General features: G+C 45.9%; 1 long non-coding RNA gene across 1 annotated transcript in view; it reads right to left on the reverse strand.

The window, feature by feature from the left end:
* Positions 1-16,852, reverse strand: part of LOC146860545 (uncharacterized) — a 312,136-nt gene extending 295,284 nt beyond the window's left edge. The window contains exon 1 of the long non-coding RNA XR_014979165.1: positions 16,635-16,852. This is a non-coding gene — a long non-coding RNA (uncharacterized LOC146860545). The remainder of the gene's footprint in view (positions 1-16,634) is intronic.
* Between the last annotated feature and the right edge of the window lie 1,619 nt (positions 16,853-18,471).

Consider the following 18,471-nt stretch of genomic DNA (forward strand, 5'->3'; position numbering starts at 1 on the left):
AACAAAAATGCTGGTAGTACTGACATATGGCAAGATGGCAAATGGTGCTTCACAATTAACAACTTTTCATTCTACACTTTCATTATTTTTAGTTCATAAATCAGTCATAGTGAGAGAAGGAACATCAGCATCCAAAACTAAACTCATATTTTGTCAGAAACTGCAGGCCCAATTTGCCAATGAAGGCAACATAATGGAGTTGTGGAGCTCATGGTCTTAATCCTCGATCCTTGACAGAACAGTGGTGATAGAACTCTAGTGTGAAATTGGTAGAGAGGGCAAAGGGATGCTACAAGGATCCAAAGATCTGAGTTTGACACGTAGACCCCTTGTGAATGCCATCTAAATGCACAGAGGCTCATTCCAAAAGCAGGCAGGGGACATTCATCTTCATTAGACTGCTTCCAAATTAATATCACTGAGATTTCCTCAGGCCACTGGTTGTCTATGTAAAATGTATTCCTGACTGGACAATAGCTCATTTAGACAAATTCTTAGTATGAGAAAAGCAATCCTCCTCACATCAGAAATGGAATCTTCCACTGAGCGAAGCCTTCCTTCAAAATAGTAAGAATCAGATGCCAATCTAATTTTTCTAGATTACCGACTAACATTTCTTGGCATCTCTTTCAACCCGGTACTATCACTGTAATCTCACACGGATGTAGTAGCTAATACTTGCCACTCAATCGGGCAGTCTTTTTCCTAAAATCTCTATACTAAAACAGAAGTTTAGATAGAAATGAAGTGATCATCTACTGAATGAAGTAGGGTAACACCTTGTATACAATGTCTACTTCTGAGCTTGAAAGCCACAGTCTAAGCCGTCTGAACGCAATCCCACATGTTGTCCCATTCATTACAGGTGTCTACTGAAATAAAGCCTTAAAATGCTTTCCCGAATTGAACCCAGCCATCAACAAGATGAATGATCAAATCACAAGACAGACACACTGCAATGAATTTGTTGTCTCTGTGATAGTAGACCTGTTCAACCACCTCACAGAACCACATTGCCTTATTTTCAGTGTTGGGTCTCCTGCTTCTATAGCAGATCTACTATTTGAAGTAAATCATTGCAGTTGTACTCTTTGCTGAGGCACAATGCTTTTTCGGGGATCCACCGCATCACAGGGACATATCTGTTCCCAGATTATTAAGTACTCTATTACTGAGATGCACTATTTACTGTTGCTTCTGGCTTCAGGTTTTTTCTGTTGCGGTTGAGATTATTCACTTTGTTATTGAGTACAGGGACCTTAGTTTCTAGCTGTATTAATCACTCAGTGATGTGATGGATGCAACTGTTACTGGTGGATTGAGTATCACCTCAGGCCATGAACGAGAGTAAAGAGGAAGAGAATACTCCATACTCTGGTAACAGATGTATCCCTGTAAGCTGATAGATCCCCGAGTAGAGTAATAATGCAACCATAACCAAGTGGCACAAACGCCAGTTAGCCTCAAACCACAAACATCTATGAAAACACATCTTAAATACATACTGGTTCTTGGGGGCGGTGTGTGTGTGTGCGCGCGAGCGGGCGGGCGCGCCAGAGGGAGGGCGTCTGGAGAAAGAAGATAGCTCCCTGCTGCAGGTTTATTTTCTGTCTTGATTTTCCACAATTCTGTCTGCACACACACATTTATAAACTCTGAAGGATACAAATTTGTTACAGTAGAAAACACGAACCTGTACAGCTGACGATCAATGCTTTCCCAGGGTGCGAACATCTGGCTTGGTCGCATTAAGCATTTGTTTAAAATGCAGAGGCCCACTGACAATCAGCAGGTCCCTTATCTGCCCATTTGTAAACAAAGCATGCTCTTCGCTGTGGAGGGAACAAAGGCAGGAGAACATCAAATGGCTCCTGGCTTTCTCTTCAGAGGTGTGAAGGATAAAGTGTGCACCATGCCTGCTACCAGCAATGGAGTACAAACAAGATGAAACAACAGCAGCCCTTGTTTTATAACAATCTGGAACTGTGGGAGCAATGACTTCTGATGCCAGAAATCTGCTGAAATATCCAAAAGCGTGCCATCCAGACATGGATGTTTGTTACAGCCTTTGCTGGATTTAAATGAATAGAAGAAGAATTCTCACTCGCTTTGTATAAAATACATATCAAAATACTTGTTCAAAGCGACAGACAATCAACATTTCTTCCTATAAAAAAATAATAATTTGATGTTCTCACTAATAAAGCTTCTGCCCCAAAATAGCAATTTCATGGCCCTCTATTGATGACATTGTTACTGCACCCCGTCCCCCCCCAACCTCCCCTTCGAGCAGCATACTTAGAAGTAACTCTTTTTTGGAAGTAACTCCGGCACTGTGCCAACCCATTTCTAACAACTCTCCTAGCTGACAGCCAAATATTCATCTTCATTGCCACTATTCTCAACAGCAAAGTCATCATTAACTTAAAGATAACACCTTCATTTGCATCATTGAACAAACAAAATAAGAGACTAACAAAGGAATACAGGATATAATTAAGCAAAACATAATGCTATTACTCAAACCATTTAAAGAAAACAGAGATGGAAGAAAATGTCCGCCATTGTCTTTCAAAAAAGTAGGTCCAGTGAAAAGGTGCAGAGCTTTTGGTGTTGCCAATTTGTGCCTGTAAAGTATTGTTTTAAAAGAGTAAAACAAAATACATTTCGAAATACTGCTGGAAAACCAAACACACATCTTATGGTATCTCAAAGTCGTACATTGAATTTATCTTTTTCAATCTTTGCAAATGGCATGTTTTATTTTTCAAATACTTTTTTATTAAAGTAACGCTGGCTAAGTGTCAGACTGTAAAGAGAAATGCTTGCCAAGGCCTAATTTACTTTGCACAAAATTCAGTCATTTGGACTTCTGCAGAAATCCAGAAAGCAGAATTATGGGCCTCTAGAAGTGTCCTACTAAGTTTACTTTCTGCCTCAGGGGGTAGCTGAGTGAGTTCAGCAGGTGGTCCTTCCCCCAGTACCATAAAAACCTTTGTGTGCCAGAGCTAGTGCTTTCATGTATATTTGGAATGCAGGAGATAATGCAAAAGCAACCCTTAAATTCTACTTTTTGCCAATAACCCATCTAAAATATTCCTGTTGCTGTTTTTTTAGAGACAGCCTGGGAGGTATGGGGAGAAACACAGTAGAGGTGGGGTGGGGGTACTTGGGAGAGGGAGAGAGCAGCATATAAGCGATAGCTATAAAAGAACTACACTTGTGGAGTGCTGAAAGAAAAAGAAAATGGACTTCCATAAATGTGAACATTGAAAGAATACAGTCAGCCAGTCAAAAAAAATGCAAAGAGGATATTCTCCAAGAAGGGGCAAAACTGGAAGAGGAAGGCAAACCATTGAATAATTAACAAGCAAATGAGAGGGACATTGAAGCAAACCAATGGTAAGCAACGGGCAGACTCTAAGCCCACTGTAACTTCACAATAGGTCTTTTGCAACTAGACAGCTTGTGCTGTCTGGCGGGCGAGACATAAATATATGTCACTTCCTGGCTCATACATATTCAAATGGTATTGTGTGAGCCTCCCAATTAACATCTTGACATGGTTGGATCACCACTTGCCAGCATATAGTGCACACATCTGTTCACAAAAATCAGCAATGCCCTCATTTGCCTTTGACAGAGGGCAGACCAACAACTGAAGGCCATGAATAAACTCCCTCATGATAAGCACCGAAGGTCTGGATGATCCTAAGGTATCCCCACCAAAGTCTGCTCAACCACTGCTTTTATTTTAAGGCCACATTAAGATGGTCTTGAAATGCAGGTCTTTTCTGGTAGCCTAAAAGTGAGGTAAAATTGACATACCTGGTGAGTATTATATGTTGGATGCCTACATTATTAAGATGGCATTAGTATTGGGCAGGCAAGGTTCACTTTCACTATCAATACATTTGACTTAATATTCATAGTTTGTGTGACATATATAGGGCTCAGTTGGAGGCTTTCCGAATCACATCCTAGATTTCCCTTCCGAGCGCCGTATTACAATGCAGGCGGTTGAAAGTAAAACCGGGCAGTCATTCTGGCTGGATTCTGACAGGCTTAAGGAGCCCTTTGGCCAGGTAGAGGTCTCACCATAATCCCTAGGGACCACGTTTCTGCCATTGGGATTACGATGTCAGTTTCCGACATGGTTTCCATGTTGGGCTTTCTGGCATGGAAGGCATGTCGTAAAGCAACTTTGTGGGCCCCTAGCTGGGCCCCCTTCTCCTTGCGGCTTCCAGTTTGAGGCTGAGGGGGCTATCCCTGCATCGTGTGGCAGGCACCACAAAGTGCCTGCCACACACTCTGGGATTAACAGAAACTCTCATTTCTTTATGGGAGCTTGTGCTACTGCCTGTTTACGGCTGCAGCACAAGCTCCCATAGAGAAATAGGAGTATGCGACTGCACCATATGCAGCCGCATTGTAATAGCGGTGTCGGGACCGCAGACCGGAGATCGGTCGGTCCCGAGACCAAAACAGTGTCGGGCGGGCGTTGTCCGACATCGTAATAAAGCAAATAGTGTTTTTCTCCATGTACATCTCAAGCCTTGTTTTATTAAATACAAAAGATTCAACAAGGAACACATTTATTTTCAAATATATTAAATTCACTATTTTGCATTTATAATATACTGCCAACAACCAGGGTGCCCTTATTGAGTGTTGGGAAGCTCTCATCTACAGAATGCTTATTAGTGTACCCCCCATCCTGGACTCCTTGCCTTTGAAGGGTGGGATTCATAAAACAGGGTACCGGGCACTCTGCATATACCCTAAAGGATTGTTGACAGCTTGTTCACACAGCTCTTTCAAAGGTGTGCACCATGAATATTGACCCCTGAATATCGAGGGGACAGAATATTGAAACCAGAATATTGGGGGGGAAAAGTCAACGAAGGTACACATATATGTACCTATGTGTTACATATCTCTTCAAGATACGTAGATGTAGAGTTAGGAATAGTATATCTATACTTCCCTATAAGCACTACTTTTTGATAGTTTGTTCCTCAATATTCTGCCTTCGATATTCATATATGATGATTTTCGAGGGGTCGATATTCAGTAGTAGAATCTCTTTCAACATATACCCATGTAGAGCATCTGTGAACACACCCACATGCTCTAGAACTGCCTTCTCTGGTACTTACATAAATATGCTAAAAGATATTTAAACCAAGTCAATGGCACAAAAAGGTAGACCATGCCACCCCATTCTTACACTTGGCATCCTAATAAAAGGTGATGACTAAAAGCACCAACACAGTAAACCACAGCCGCTTGTGAGTGCTAGATTTAGTTCATGAAGATACCACCTCAAAACCTATTGCTGTCCACGCCTTTTCCATGTGCCCTTCTGTTTGAACTATGACGCTATTGTACACCCTTCCCTCTGCCATCTTTCAAGGTACAGTGCAGTCTATGGTTTTAGCTCACAGAGTAGCTGTTCAGAAGGTGCAGTCTTAGGTGAACTGTGGCATCAAGCAGTGTTGTTTCTTCTTGTGTACATATTTTCTCTAGCCTTCTAGTTCTTATAGCATAAGTCAACAATTGTCGTGGAACTGTCTTCAATTCTAAGAACTGGTTGTGCCTTTTACGCGCTAGGAGAACTTTTGGATAATCCTTGAGTGCAGGCCTTATCATGATATATGTTGAAATATTTAACCATATGATATCTTGAATTCTGTTGTATAATAAACACTCTCTTAAAAGAGTAGGTTTTAAGAGAACGCATCTATGTTTGTGATGAATATACTGCAAAATGTATGTTGGCAAATTGCTACCAAGTTCCAATTCAATTTATTTTACTTCCCAGTTGTTTTCCCCATAAAAATAGACACATACAAGTAAACACAGTCACATAATTTCTAATTCTAAATAGCAGGTTCACACACATTGTAAATTCTTTGAGTTCATGGTATTCCAAGCCATGATGCGGTAACAAACTCTGGAAAACGTCTTAGATAAAATGTAAAAATATTGTTTTGCTCCCCACGAATTTAACGTCATTAAATATATGTGTGTGTGTTGCTGTTAAATGTTTGCTTTCCATTGCGTTTTAAATTTACCAAACTGCAACTCACAATCAAAACAAACAGTAATGATATAAATTCTTCTTGAGTGTTTATATCCCAAGGCGATGTTAAGATTTCTAATTAGAGTAATTGAATATTTAATCTCTAAATTGCCAAGTTCCTATATTTAGCCATCTGTAATGTAGAACTAATAAAACCTCTAACTACGCCAATACCCTAGTATTTTCGGAAGCACGACAAAGAGTATAGTGTATCTGGAAACTGTATATGTGACATTAATAAATTATTTCAGTACAAAAAAGTTCTAATCAAATTGTTTAAATTTGAGTCCCTTTCGATAGGTTAATTGATATTGATAAAATCTTCCTTCAATCCTCTAGAGATACACTGTTATGTGTGTAAAATAAACGAATCCATGGAACTCCTCTGATGGGAACTTGGTCTAAAAAGGTTTTTGTCAAAAAGACCAAATTGCATCCTTTAGTAGACGAAAAAAAATGACTAACTATCAACTATTTTCAGTCCTGGGGATGCTTCGAGGTCTATAGCTTTGGTTGCCATCTGCATATTTGGCATGTTTGGCATTCTTTCCTTTGTGATCTTTATGGCACGTATATGTTTGACAGATATACCATGATAACGTTTCCACCTATACCCAATGCACTCCTTCGGCTGTGGACGGACTTGATCTTGTAAAACATTGATCTTATAAGGGTTCTTTGTTTGCCATTGTATTGGGAGTGTTCTCTTGTCTTGTGCTGACACCAACCACAGCTGGTGAACACACTCTGGGTGGTGCTTGGGGCATTTGCATTCAGTGTATCTCAGCGCGCGGGGGCAGCATAACCTCCTTGAACAGTCTGCTGTATTCAGCCACGTTCATTATGCAGCCACGTTCATTATGCTGTCTGAGATGTGCCTGAGGTCTGGAAAATATTGTGCTACCTTTCTTAAAGCATGTGCTCCTCTGCAGAGCGTGGCAACAGTGAGGAGTGGATGTGTGTTGTATACTGGTAGTAAATTGTGTTTTCTGATTGCAATCAGACATGGCAAGACCTGTCATAAAACACCACTATTCTAAGGTGCACAATTACGCACAAGAAGCATGTAGCACTTCTACTGGTGCCTGTCTCAATGTGAGTGAATGGGGTCTGACTTTGGGTAGATGATCAGTCAGTTTGACCATGCCTTTTGCTGATTGCGTGTAGGGAGGTGGATGTTTACAATTAAAAGGATGGCTTGTCCCATGAATGCATTCAGAGTTTACTGAGGACGTGTGTGAATGCTTCCAGGTTGATCGTCGCTAAAAGCGCAGACCACTCACACACACATTGTACCCCGCTGGCAGTGCACATCTTTTAAAGCTGGGCCTGGAAAACAAGCTGCCTGCATAAGCCACACACTGCGTGTGAGAGGTTCCAATCCACGACATGCTATGTTCTTAGCTTAGGGTATGTTATGGGGTTTCATCCAATTCTTTTCGGTTCCATACCATGATATGTCGAGTCACATCACAACTTTATGTGTAGTATGATATGCTGAACTATACTCTGCTTCTCTTACAATATGCTAATGCGCCTCTATTTCCTACATTATTTCTAAAGTGGTGAGATAATTTTACCATGTAGAAAAAAAATCATTGTCAGGGGTAAGTCTAATGTTTATTTGTTTTTTTAAAAAACATTTCTTGACACATTTTGTTTCTTTTTCCAAAAAATAAAAATACTTGGTGATATTGCTCCAGGTAGGTCTGATCAAGAAGCCTGCAACCCTGAGTAGGAGGCGGTAGATATGTGTGGCCTCCGGTTGCCCCTTTTTTTCTTTGTATTTAGGGTGCGTGAGGTTTCTCATCCTCCCTCGAGCTCCCCACTGCCTCTGTCGCCAGAATCCGTCTGGCTGTTTGAGATTCCTTTTGTGTGGATAAATTGCCAGGGAGAGAGCAGAGCGGGCTGATGGACAGTTCAGATGGACAAACAGCCCGCATGCATCATAATGCCACAGGCCCAGACATCAGCCACTACCAGACACATTGCACGCCCGTGCCAGCACGCGCTCTCTCTCGCACACTATCGCGTGGTAACGCTACTGGGAAATTACTGCGAAGTCCGACCCGGCCTTCCTCGGTTATAGACACTGAAATGCCTCCCTGCCAAATGGCGACACAATGAACTATTGTGTGGCCGCGTGTGCGACTCGTGGCCTGACTCCAGGGCCATCGGTGGCCTGAAGGGAAGCGCTTCAGAGGCGGCCCTGTCCCGCCTCCCATGCTGCGCCCGGTGCCAAATGCAGGTATTTCCATTGCTACTTGCCAAGACGTGTACTATATGTTTGTGTAAACGTGTAAAAAAACATCTCGAGTTTATCTTATAAATTTGTTCATAGTTGGACTGAACTGAATACCGTATTTTCCGTGAGCAGTGACCGAAAAGTAGACTCCGCTGCGGTGCCTTGTACACGTTGGAACACAGAGTGCCACAGGGCCAAGCACGTGAGCTCACATACCTCAGAAGGACTTTTCTCACACCAGGTGCGTACGGACATGCTCCAAATGTAACGAATGCATCCCTGGGATCAGGTTACGCTTTATTTATTATCATGGAAGTGTGCCGCCTAATGCTAACGCAAACTGAAGGAAACACGGACCTCCTCCTCCCTCCAGTGGGTGTCCATGAAATATCCGACGCCCTGTGCTTTAAGTGGGCGCGGCAGTTCGAAAAAGTAGGTGCCGAGACGTGTGCCCACCGGGTTCTGCATTTTTACAGTCATCATCAGTGTGAAAAATAATCTTAACTCTGCAGCAGTAACACCCTGACCCTTCACTCTCTGCTTTGATGGAAGTTCTCACAGAGACTCACTATAGTACTTTCACAGTCTCATCATATCAGAACTGAAGCTTTTTCAATATTATAAACAACGAAGCCATAGTTGTTGCTTATTTATCTTATGCAACTAACAACCATTGACAAAGCCAATAGTTCTGGCTTGTTGAAGGTACGATGTTACTTGTTGTATTATATATCTGGAATGGACGCAATGGCAGAAGCAGCAAAATACCAGTCAGGCGGCACACACTAAGAACAGATTTTTATCATACCTGTTTATAAACCACGCCCTTAATTACACCGGCCACGCCCCTTTGAGAAACACTCCAGTTTTTTCATCCCACTTAAAGCCCTGCCGACGCCCTTTATATACAGCTTGCAGACTGTTCATCCTTTGTTTAGAAAAAAATCTGCATTATCTTGTTGGAAGGGCCTTCCTTACACTTGATCAACTGCAATGAAGCCCGAAATGGTTTTGTTTTTGCGGAAATAATCGCTTTCCTTTACTATGTGAAAATCATGGATTCGCTCGGGAGAAGCCTGGATTTTATGCAAGGTGCGTGTCATTGGCCGCCCACTTGGGTTGGAAATAGTTCGTGATGGGGAATGGTCGGGGTAAGGTAGTGTAAAACGTGCTGCTCGGTGATGGAGCCCCGGTGCAGGCGGCGGGCCGGGGCGCTGTCCGGCAGGGCGGTGCTGAACGTGGATTCCCTCCAAGTAGCAGGGCTGGGGATCAAAAAACCGCACGCACTTTGTTTCTGTGGGTGTAATAGGCAAATACGAGTTCCTCAGTTTAGAAGAGATGCTAAATCTACGGGTGCCGCTATGAGAACCCTCTGGTTACCCCACCTCGGCCCGGGTAAATCCCCACTCCCGCCCTCTCGGTTATCTATCACAGAGTGTCACATGCGTGGTGGGTGGCTTGGAAACCGAACTGCTCACCATTACTGCTGCCAGGGCCCTCAGCACGGCCAAGGTGAAACACACATTGTGAAAATACACAAAGATACAAAGAGCTTTAGGTTGGCGAGGCGCTGCCCGGCGTATCTAGCCTCCTTTTGATGGGAGCGAGGATGCGTGCAACTCTTGTCACGCTGTGAGCTGTCAGCTGTGGTTCTGAGGCGGGGGCATGGAGTGTGTGCCATTAGGGGTGGGCGAGCTAGCACATTAATAGAGATGAGCCACAGTCGAGCCAATGGTCTGGCTTGGCTTTAAGAGCCCGTGCACGAGACTAGCCAAGCAATGTTTTCACTTGCAAGTCATGCAACAAACATTGTGTAAACATAGGATATGACTTGGGGGAGTGTGTCACTTTAGTACAATAGATTATATCAGAGCACTGAGAAGCGATTAATAAAAGTGAGTTTCTTAAAATGAATTTAGGGACAACCCCCTTCTGCCCTGATTAGATGAAATGAGCAAACCACGAGTGGCGAGCCAGGTGACATGTGCGCCTTATGTTTGGCCTAGGGTGTTACTAGAAAGGGTGCAACATTTTAGTGCATTAAACCACGTAAAAAAGTATTTTGTAGAACGCACACCCTGAACTGATGTATTTCGAGTATATATTTAGGATCACATAATACGATCAAGGGAGGATGCCGGGGTTGATCACACACGTTCCCTGGTTCCAATCTGTATACCTTAACCACTAGATGGGTCTCCATTTCCAGTTTTACTTCAGCGGTTAGAGATGCCCGTTTAATTATTTGAGGACCTAAACCAGGTCACTTCTAAAAGTGCACATACATGTTAAATCCAGTTGGCAAAAGTAGCCATTCTGGATAAACTGACGTAAGGTGAGGGAAGGCCGGTTCCTTCTAATGACGTCACCAGCTTCTCCCGACACAAGGAGAAGGACTTCACGAGAGGCTCAACACTGCAGCAAAGACACCTAATGACACGTTTAGCAAAACGAATGACGCTGGGGATCCCGTATCCTGACACCTCTTCCCGTCAATCAAAGTGAGGCACAACGCAGAGCTCCCGCTTTGGTGGGTTGCCCACCTCCCTGTGGCATCATAGCACTCTGATATATGTGTACGGGCGGGCTCGGAGCTTGTAGATGGAGGCCCGGAGCGAGCCCACATAAGAAACGCAGTGTGAACTGTAATCTGCTCCAGGGCCCGCAGCACGATGCCCACAGAGTAACACCATAACATGGGGCTGTGGTGTGGCAAGAGCACGATGCACACGGAGTGGCACTTGACTGTGGTATGATACTGGGGGCACGGGGCTTTGTGGTGTGGCATGACTGAGCATGCTACACACGGAGGGACAACACAGCCTGTGATGAGAGGTTGGAGACATGGAACGCGCTGCATAAAAATCCACCCCATGTGTTGTGTCTGTGGCATATAGCACACTGCACAGGAAGTCCCACTGTGAGCTGGGACCAGGTGCGCGTGCATACTGAGGTGGGGCATACGGCCCACGGCCCCACCGCATGGAGTCACACTGTATTCTGACAACTGATAATGGGAGCACACTGCACAGAATTACACTGTGAGTTGGGGGTGTAGGCACAGAACATGCTGCACACAGAGGTGCGCTGGGGGAATGGAGCACACTTCACACAGTCACACACGTGAGTTGAGACTGAGAATGTGGCATGGAACATGCTAAACAAACGGTCGTACTATGAGCTGGGAGGGGTGGAATATGCCGCACAAACGTGGGACTGGCGGCACGGAGCATGCGGCACAGCGGCACTGTGAGCTGAAACGGGGCGCGCTTCACAAAGCCACATTGTGAGCTGGGGGAGGGGTGTAAAGCACGGAGTCACCAGTGGGGTGGGGAATACGGAGCGGAGTTTCACTGCGGATTGTGAGCAAGCACTGTGGGATTGTACAGGCTTCACATGAAGACTGTGAGCTGGGGTGTAGCATGGAGCCCACTGTAGAGAATCACACTTTGGCCTCGGGTGGTGGCACAGAACTGGTTACACACAGAGTATTGATATGGACTTGGCATGCGGGGGCTGGGGCATGGTGCACAGTCACCCGCGGACCGTCGGCTGGCACAGGGCACGTTGCAGGACGCCACGCCGTGAGCTGGGGTTTGTGGTGGAGAGTTACAGTGTGAGCTGAGCTGGGGCGGTGGGGGTGGTGCGTGGCACACAGAGTCCCACGGTGGAGTATCTCCTGGCACTGGAGGCGCTGAGCTGCTGCACACAAAGGCACACTGTGAGCTTGAGCACTGGTGGATGGAGTGTGCTGCACAGTGTCACTGTGGGGACGGTGAGCTGGCGATGGAGGGCTCGACACACTCATAACGCGGACCGCGTACTCAGTTCATGCGGTTTTATTTCCATGTGTCTCTACCTCTACGGAGGCATGAGGACTGCGTCTATGCAGCACGGATGTGGATCCATACGGGGACTTGGGCTCCACCACATCTGTCATTGTGTAGGGTGCCACATCTGTTTAGGGCGAATATTCACCCCAAACCACTGGCACAGCTGAGACTGCTTCTGCTTTTGTTCATTTTTCATCATTTTCTATTTCACTGCTTATGCTTCCAATAATCACCCTCTCTTTCATTTTGAAACTGTTTAAGTCCTCATGCAAGGTAATGCAATTTTCCATGTTTCTCATGTTCAAGACGTGCCCATCGGGACCTCACTCCAACAACACGTACAAGTGCAAAGTTCATCAGAAAGCAGTTTATTAAAAACCCAATGCATTTCGGGCAAGTGGGGCCCTTCATCAGGGGTAACTGCCTTGATGGCAGTTACCCCTGATGAAGGGCCCCAGTTGCCCGAAATGCATTGGGTTTTTAATAAACTGCTTTCTGATGAACTTTGCACTTGTACGTGTTGTTGGAGTGAGGTCCAGATGGGCACGTCTTGAACATGAGAAACATGGAAAATTGCATTACCTTGCATGAGGACTTAAACAGTTTCAAAATGAAAGAGAGGGTGATTATTGGAAGCATAAGCAGTGAAATAGAAAATGATGAAAAATGAACAAAAGCAGAAGCAGTCTCAGCTGTGCCAGTGGTTTGGGGTGAATATTCGCCCTAAATAGATGTGGTAATAGTTTCAGACGTGCAGTTTGGGATAGGCACGTCACCACTGAGCACGCATATGGCAAATCTTGAATGATGAAGAAGGAGGAATCAGAGGTGTGCAACTCGCATATGTATGATGTTTAAACGATTGTGTAGGGTGCCACATACACCACATCTATCAGTGTATAGGGGCCACATACATTACAGCTGTCATTGTATAGGGGGCTACATACACCACATCTGTCATTGTATAGGGGCCACACACCACATCTGTCAGTGTATAGGGCGCCACATACACCACATCTGTCATTGTGTAGGGTGCCAAATACACCACACCTGTCATTGTATAGGGGCCAACATACACCACATCTGTCATTGCATAGGGTGCCAAATACACCACATCTGTCATTGTGTAGGGGCCACATACACCACATCTGTCACTGTATAGGGTGCCACATACACCACACCTGTCATTGTGTAGGGGGCCAAATACACCACACCTGTCATTGTATAGGGAGCAACATACACCACATCTGTCATTGTATAGGGTGCCACATACACCAAATCTGTCGCTGTGTAGGGGCCACATACATCACATCTGTCAGTGTATAGGGTGCCACATACACCACACCTGTCATTGTGTAGGGTGCCAAATACACCACACCTGTCATTGTATAGGGGGCAGTACAAAAGGGGGTGGTGATGGACGGAGCATCAGAACCAATCAAACACTCACACCCAGTCAACAGATCTGGGTTTGATCCATCACCGTTCTTTAGCCCACTCTGCCACCCCAGATCAGACATGGCCATATGCAACTCAGTCTGACCCTGTGCCTCATGGGAACAGTCCAGCCCGAAGTGCCAAGCCATGCCTTCCCTGGACCGGAAACAAGTTTCCTAGGGCCGGTTTCTGGCATTTCAGCCGTCTTCAGCCAGGCTTGCTTGAATCCAGTGGCAAAGTGAGCAAGGGACTCACATCTGAGCATACCCTGCCAAATTATGGCGAACAAAGCGGTACAAAAGGGGGTGGTGATGGACGAAGCATCAGAACCAATCAAACACTCACACCCAGTCAACAGATCTGGGTTTGATCCATCACCGTTCTTTAGCCCACTCTGCCACCCCAGATCAGACATGGCCATATGCAAATCAGTCTGACCCTGTGCCTCATGGGAACAGTCCATCACCACCCCCTTTTGTACCGCATTGTATAGGGGGCAACATACACCACATCTGTCATTGTATAGGGTGCCACATACACCACATCTTTCATTGTATTGGGTGCCTCATACACCACATCCGTCATTGTGTAGGGTGCCACATACACCACATCTGTCATTGTATAGGGTGCCACATACACCACATCTGTCATTGTATAGGGGCCACATACACCACATCTGTCAGTGCATAGGGGGCTACATACACCACATCTGTCATTGTATAGGGTGCCACATACACCACATCCGTCAATGTGTAGGGTGCCACATACACCACATCTGCCATTGTATAGGGTGCCACATACACCACATCTATCATTGTATAGGGTGCCACATACACAACATCTATCATTGTATAGGATGACACATACACCACATCTGTCATTGTATAGGGGCCACATACACCACATATCCGTCATTGTGTGGGGTGCCACATACACCACATCTGTCGTTTTAGAGAGACCCGAGTAATAACATACGACTTTCTGTAGCACATGCGTTAAACTCTCTGGGACTCCAGTTTAACCCATCTTTAAGCATCTAGTGACCATGTACTATGCATCTGCTGTTATACAGGTGCATTCTAAATAACGAATACATTATTGCATACGAGCTTCGGGTATAACACACTTCATTCTATTGAGAAGATGGGTTTTAGATATAACAGGTATGATTCCACAGAAGACACTGCGTAACAAATATAATATGACACATTAGATAACTTTCATCTTGTATTGTGTTAGTAAACATACAACATTTAACGCATTGGCTATCTTATGGGGCATTTGACATTACACTCTATGGCTCTTTAGGACTCCTGTTGGAAGATATCTGTGATAACAAAGGGGTACCCCGATATAGCACATTACTAATCATATAGGGCAGTAAGATACTGCAGATGTGAATGTATAGGGTTACACACTATAGCGCATTTTTTTTATTCATGGACTTCGGACTTGGCCCTTAGTGGCCCCACTGACGGTTACTTTAACACTTCCGTGATTCTAAAGTGAATGATGTACACACCCGCTCTATACAGAGGGTAATTTAAGAATTCCAGGGAGAGCTCGGCTACATAGCCACATGACACCCGGTTGTAGGGGTGCTTCTCCACAGGGACCCGTGCAGGACCTCACCCGTGACAGTCTGAGGCGTGAACACGTGAAAAGCCCCAGCAGCTCCTCCGAGACTGAAGGGGCGGGAGCTGCTGTTGGTTTGCGAGTGAATCTAGGCGCGGGCTGGCGCTCGCTGCCGCTCTGTCCCAGAGCCCCGGAGACTGGGGGAGGGACTCCTTCAGCACTCTCCTCAGTGTGGACGGATCTTCAAGCGGCTCTGCAAGGGACCCCAGAGATCAGGTCCTTCGGAGAGGAGACCACTTCTGAGCATCCACACAATACCGCCGCGTCATTTGGGGAGACTCGCTGCAATCATATCCGTTTGGGCTACAGAGTGATTAGCCCACAATTCAATTTGAGAAGAAAAAAACACTTGTAATATAAATTCAAGAGAATGGGAGAGCGGGAGGGCTGGGAGAAAGGGACTGCTCACAATTATATTACAGTCACATAATTCAATCAGAGCTCCCAGAATCGAATTATTAGCATTCAACAAGTGGGGCAGAGGGGTAATTGGCTTCTTGGAGGGGCTGGCCACGCTCTGATTAATAGTTCTCTTTGCAAACATCAGACATGGAGAATCTGTTTAAAAGCAAATTAGATTTTAAAAAAACTATGTCAACATTAAAAGATGGCAATGTTGAATGTAGACTCGAAACCTAGCAACAAGAAAGAAGGGGGGTGACGGTGGCGTCTTAATAATGAATGAAAAAGATTTGTGTGTCCTCCCAGAGACAGAGAAGAACACGTTTTATGGAGAAAAAAAAAGACAAGCTCAGAATAAACAAAAAAGAGTAATTAAACAATTGATTTTCACTTTTTTTTTTACTTTGCCCGTCAAAGTAACGCCAAAGAAATAAGAGGTGTGTGTAGTATGTTGCATTTCCGCGCTGACTGGTATGCGCGTTTGTGTGTGTGTGCAGAGGGGGTGTAGTGATCCTTGCCATCACTGACTGGATCCACGACCCCCTGTACTTAAGAGTGTCAGTCTGTGGGTGCCGCGATGGCCCATATTTAAGAACTGTCACCATTCGTTTTGCGACAATTGCCCCTCTTAATTCAAATATACAACTATATCCATTGTCTGTCGGCGCTCATGGTGACTACAGAAGATTTCCTAAACTCTGCACGGCTTTCATAACGCGGGTATTCTAAAAAGCGCGCGTTGACCAATACTCTCTGCCATAGACGAGCACTCAGCGATCAGTCTCAGGTAGAGCGGAGTGAGGGGTGGTCGCTCCACCCTTTAGAATTTGTACTAATATTTCGAGCACACTCTAACCTTTCTAAAGCTTCTGCACGAGTCCTTTAGTGGTGGGACACATCTAACAAACTTTACTTCTGGTCATGAAAAACAATGTAAAACTAGCCGAACAACCCCCTCCCCACCCTCTCGCCCCCAAGACATGCCAGCCAGCCCTACCTTACTCTTGCTTGGTTGGTGAGTGGGGGCTGGTTAGCTGAGCTGCCAGCAGAGGTCTTCTTTCCAGGAACAGGCATATTTGGGCATGTGAAGTGCTGGCACGGTTTCAGCTGGCAGCCGACCTGGACAATACCCAGCTCGGTTTGCGGGATTCACGAGGTTAAGCTGCAGCTCGGCATCGGTTCAGCTCCGGGGCTGGGGTGAAGTGACAGCTCCCCATCTTTATATCGGGGGCAGAGACAATAGCTAGGGCTAGTGTTCCAGCCGGAGGCTGTCTCTTTAAAGCCCCGGCCCACAGGTGGCCTGTCACATTCATGGACATCCATGACGTCACCTGAAAGGAGCACACACGAATAATACTTCTTCAAAACAAAAGTCCCCGAGCGACCATGGCAACAGATTCGAAATGTCAGTGCACATGCACGGTGGTGCTGCTAAGTAGGCACCCCACCCCCCCCAGGCGCCCCTCCCGCCGGCGCCTTCAGGGAGGGGCAGTCAGACCTCTCCTCTGTTCTCCTGGTGCGCAGACGGCCTCTTCCGACCAGAGAGGCGGCGTTCACTGCACACCTGTGAGGTGCCCAAAGTGAGCTCTCCCTCGGTGCCCCACGCCGCCGGTTAGCTGCCTGGCCTTTCTTTCTGTGTCGGTGCACATGAGTTGTGGTGTTGTTAAGCAGTGTGGCGTCTGCCTTCCATGAAGGAGGGCAAGCCGGCAGTGCACGCAGCCTTCCCCACTGACTCCTACCGACGGTTGGATTGGAGCATGGCAACGCCGCTGCATTCATCACTGGCATCTGCCATCTCTTGTGGGGGAGAGAAGGCATTGGGCGGATAACGGCACGAGTCTAATTTACGAACCACTGATACCCCCTCCCAGGACCCTGGGCGTCTCGTTCGTTTCATACTACAAATGTTTGACTTCTCCCTCTCACTTTGTTCTCCACTCCGCCTTCACATTCTGTCAACGTTGTATTCACCCACCTTCATACACACACAATCTATAAGGAATTTTTTTATTCCACCCTTACCCTACGCCCCGCTCTGTACCTCATAAGCCAGCCTTTCGGCCCTTCATTCATCCATGCAACCACACTCGCCGACGCCCTGCCTCCTTCATTGTCTGCCTGCTGAACGCCCCACTCTTATAAGATGTCTTTTATCTCACTTTGTGAGTCCTTTGTCCATTCTGTACTCTTCTGCACTTCCTTCACACTACACATATCTTTTCCTGCTCCACCCCCGCACCCACACACGCTTCTGTTTGCCCAGATGATCCCTGACATATTTGACGCCTCCATCCTCGCTGTATTTTGCCGCATGCAAATTCTCCTCTAAATGTTTTGCATTTTAACTAGTCCCAGGGGGTGGAGCAATAACATATTACGTCACCACTCGGTGTACTCGGTAAGAACTGGCAATAGAAATTTAAAGGATTGGATGAAAACCACCTGTCCCCAGTGGTAGTGGGGCCACGAACCGCAGGCGCATCACGGGCCACTTCACGCATGTGAGAAAAAGAAGTAAAGGCTAGACTCCAAACACGTACCTGTTATAAAGAGACGTCAGAGAGTGCAGACAGAGGCTACACAAAGCGCCGATGCGACAGAGTGCAGAACTAGGCCAAGCAGGCAAGGGAAGTCATAGGTTACGCAGAACAACAATGTGCAAGCCAGCACAAAGTGGTGTGAGTGAGTGCAAAGGGAGACCGGATAAAGAAAGGGGCTGAGGGAATTTAACAAGGGGTTTGCAACCCAGAGACAGGGCTATGTAATATCAGAAGCAGCCAGGCAGCACAGAGAGGGCTTGATACAATTTGGGACAAGGCAGTCCACGGAGACAC

Source organism: Triturus cristatus, chromosome 3_1 (assembly GCF_964204655.1).
Source record: "Triturus cristatus chromosome 3_1, aTriCri1.1, whole genome shotgun sequence".
Taxonomy (NCBI): Eukaryota; Metazoa; Chordata; class Amphibia; order Caudata; family Salamandridae; genus Triturus; species Triturus cristatus.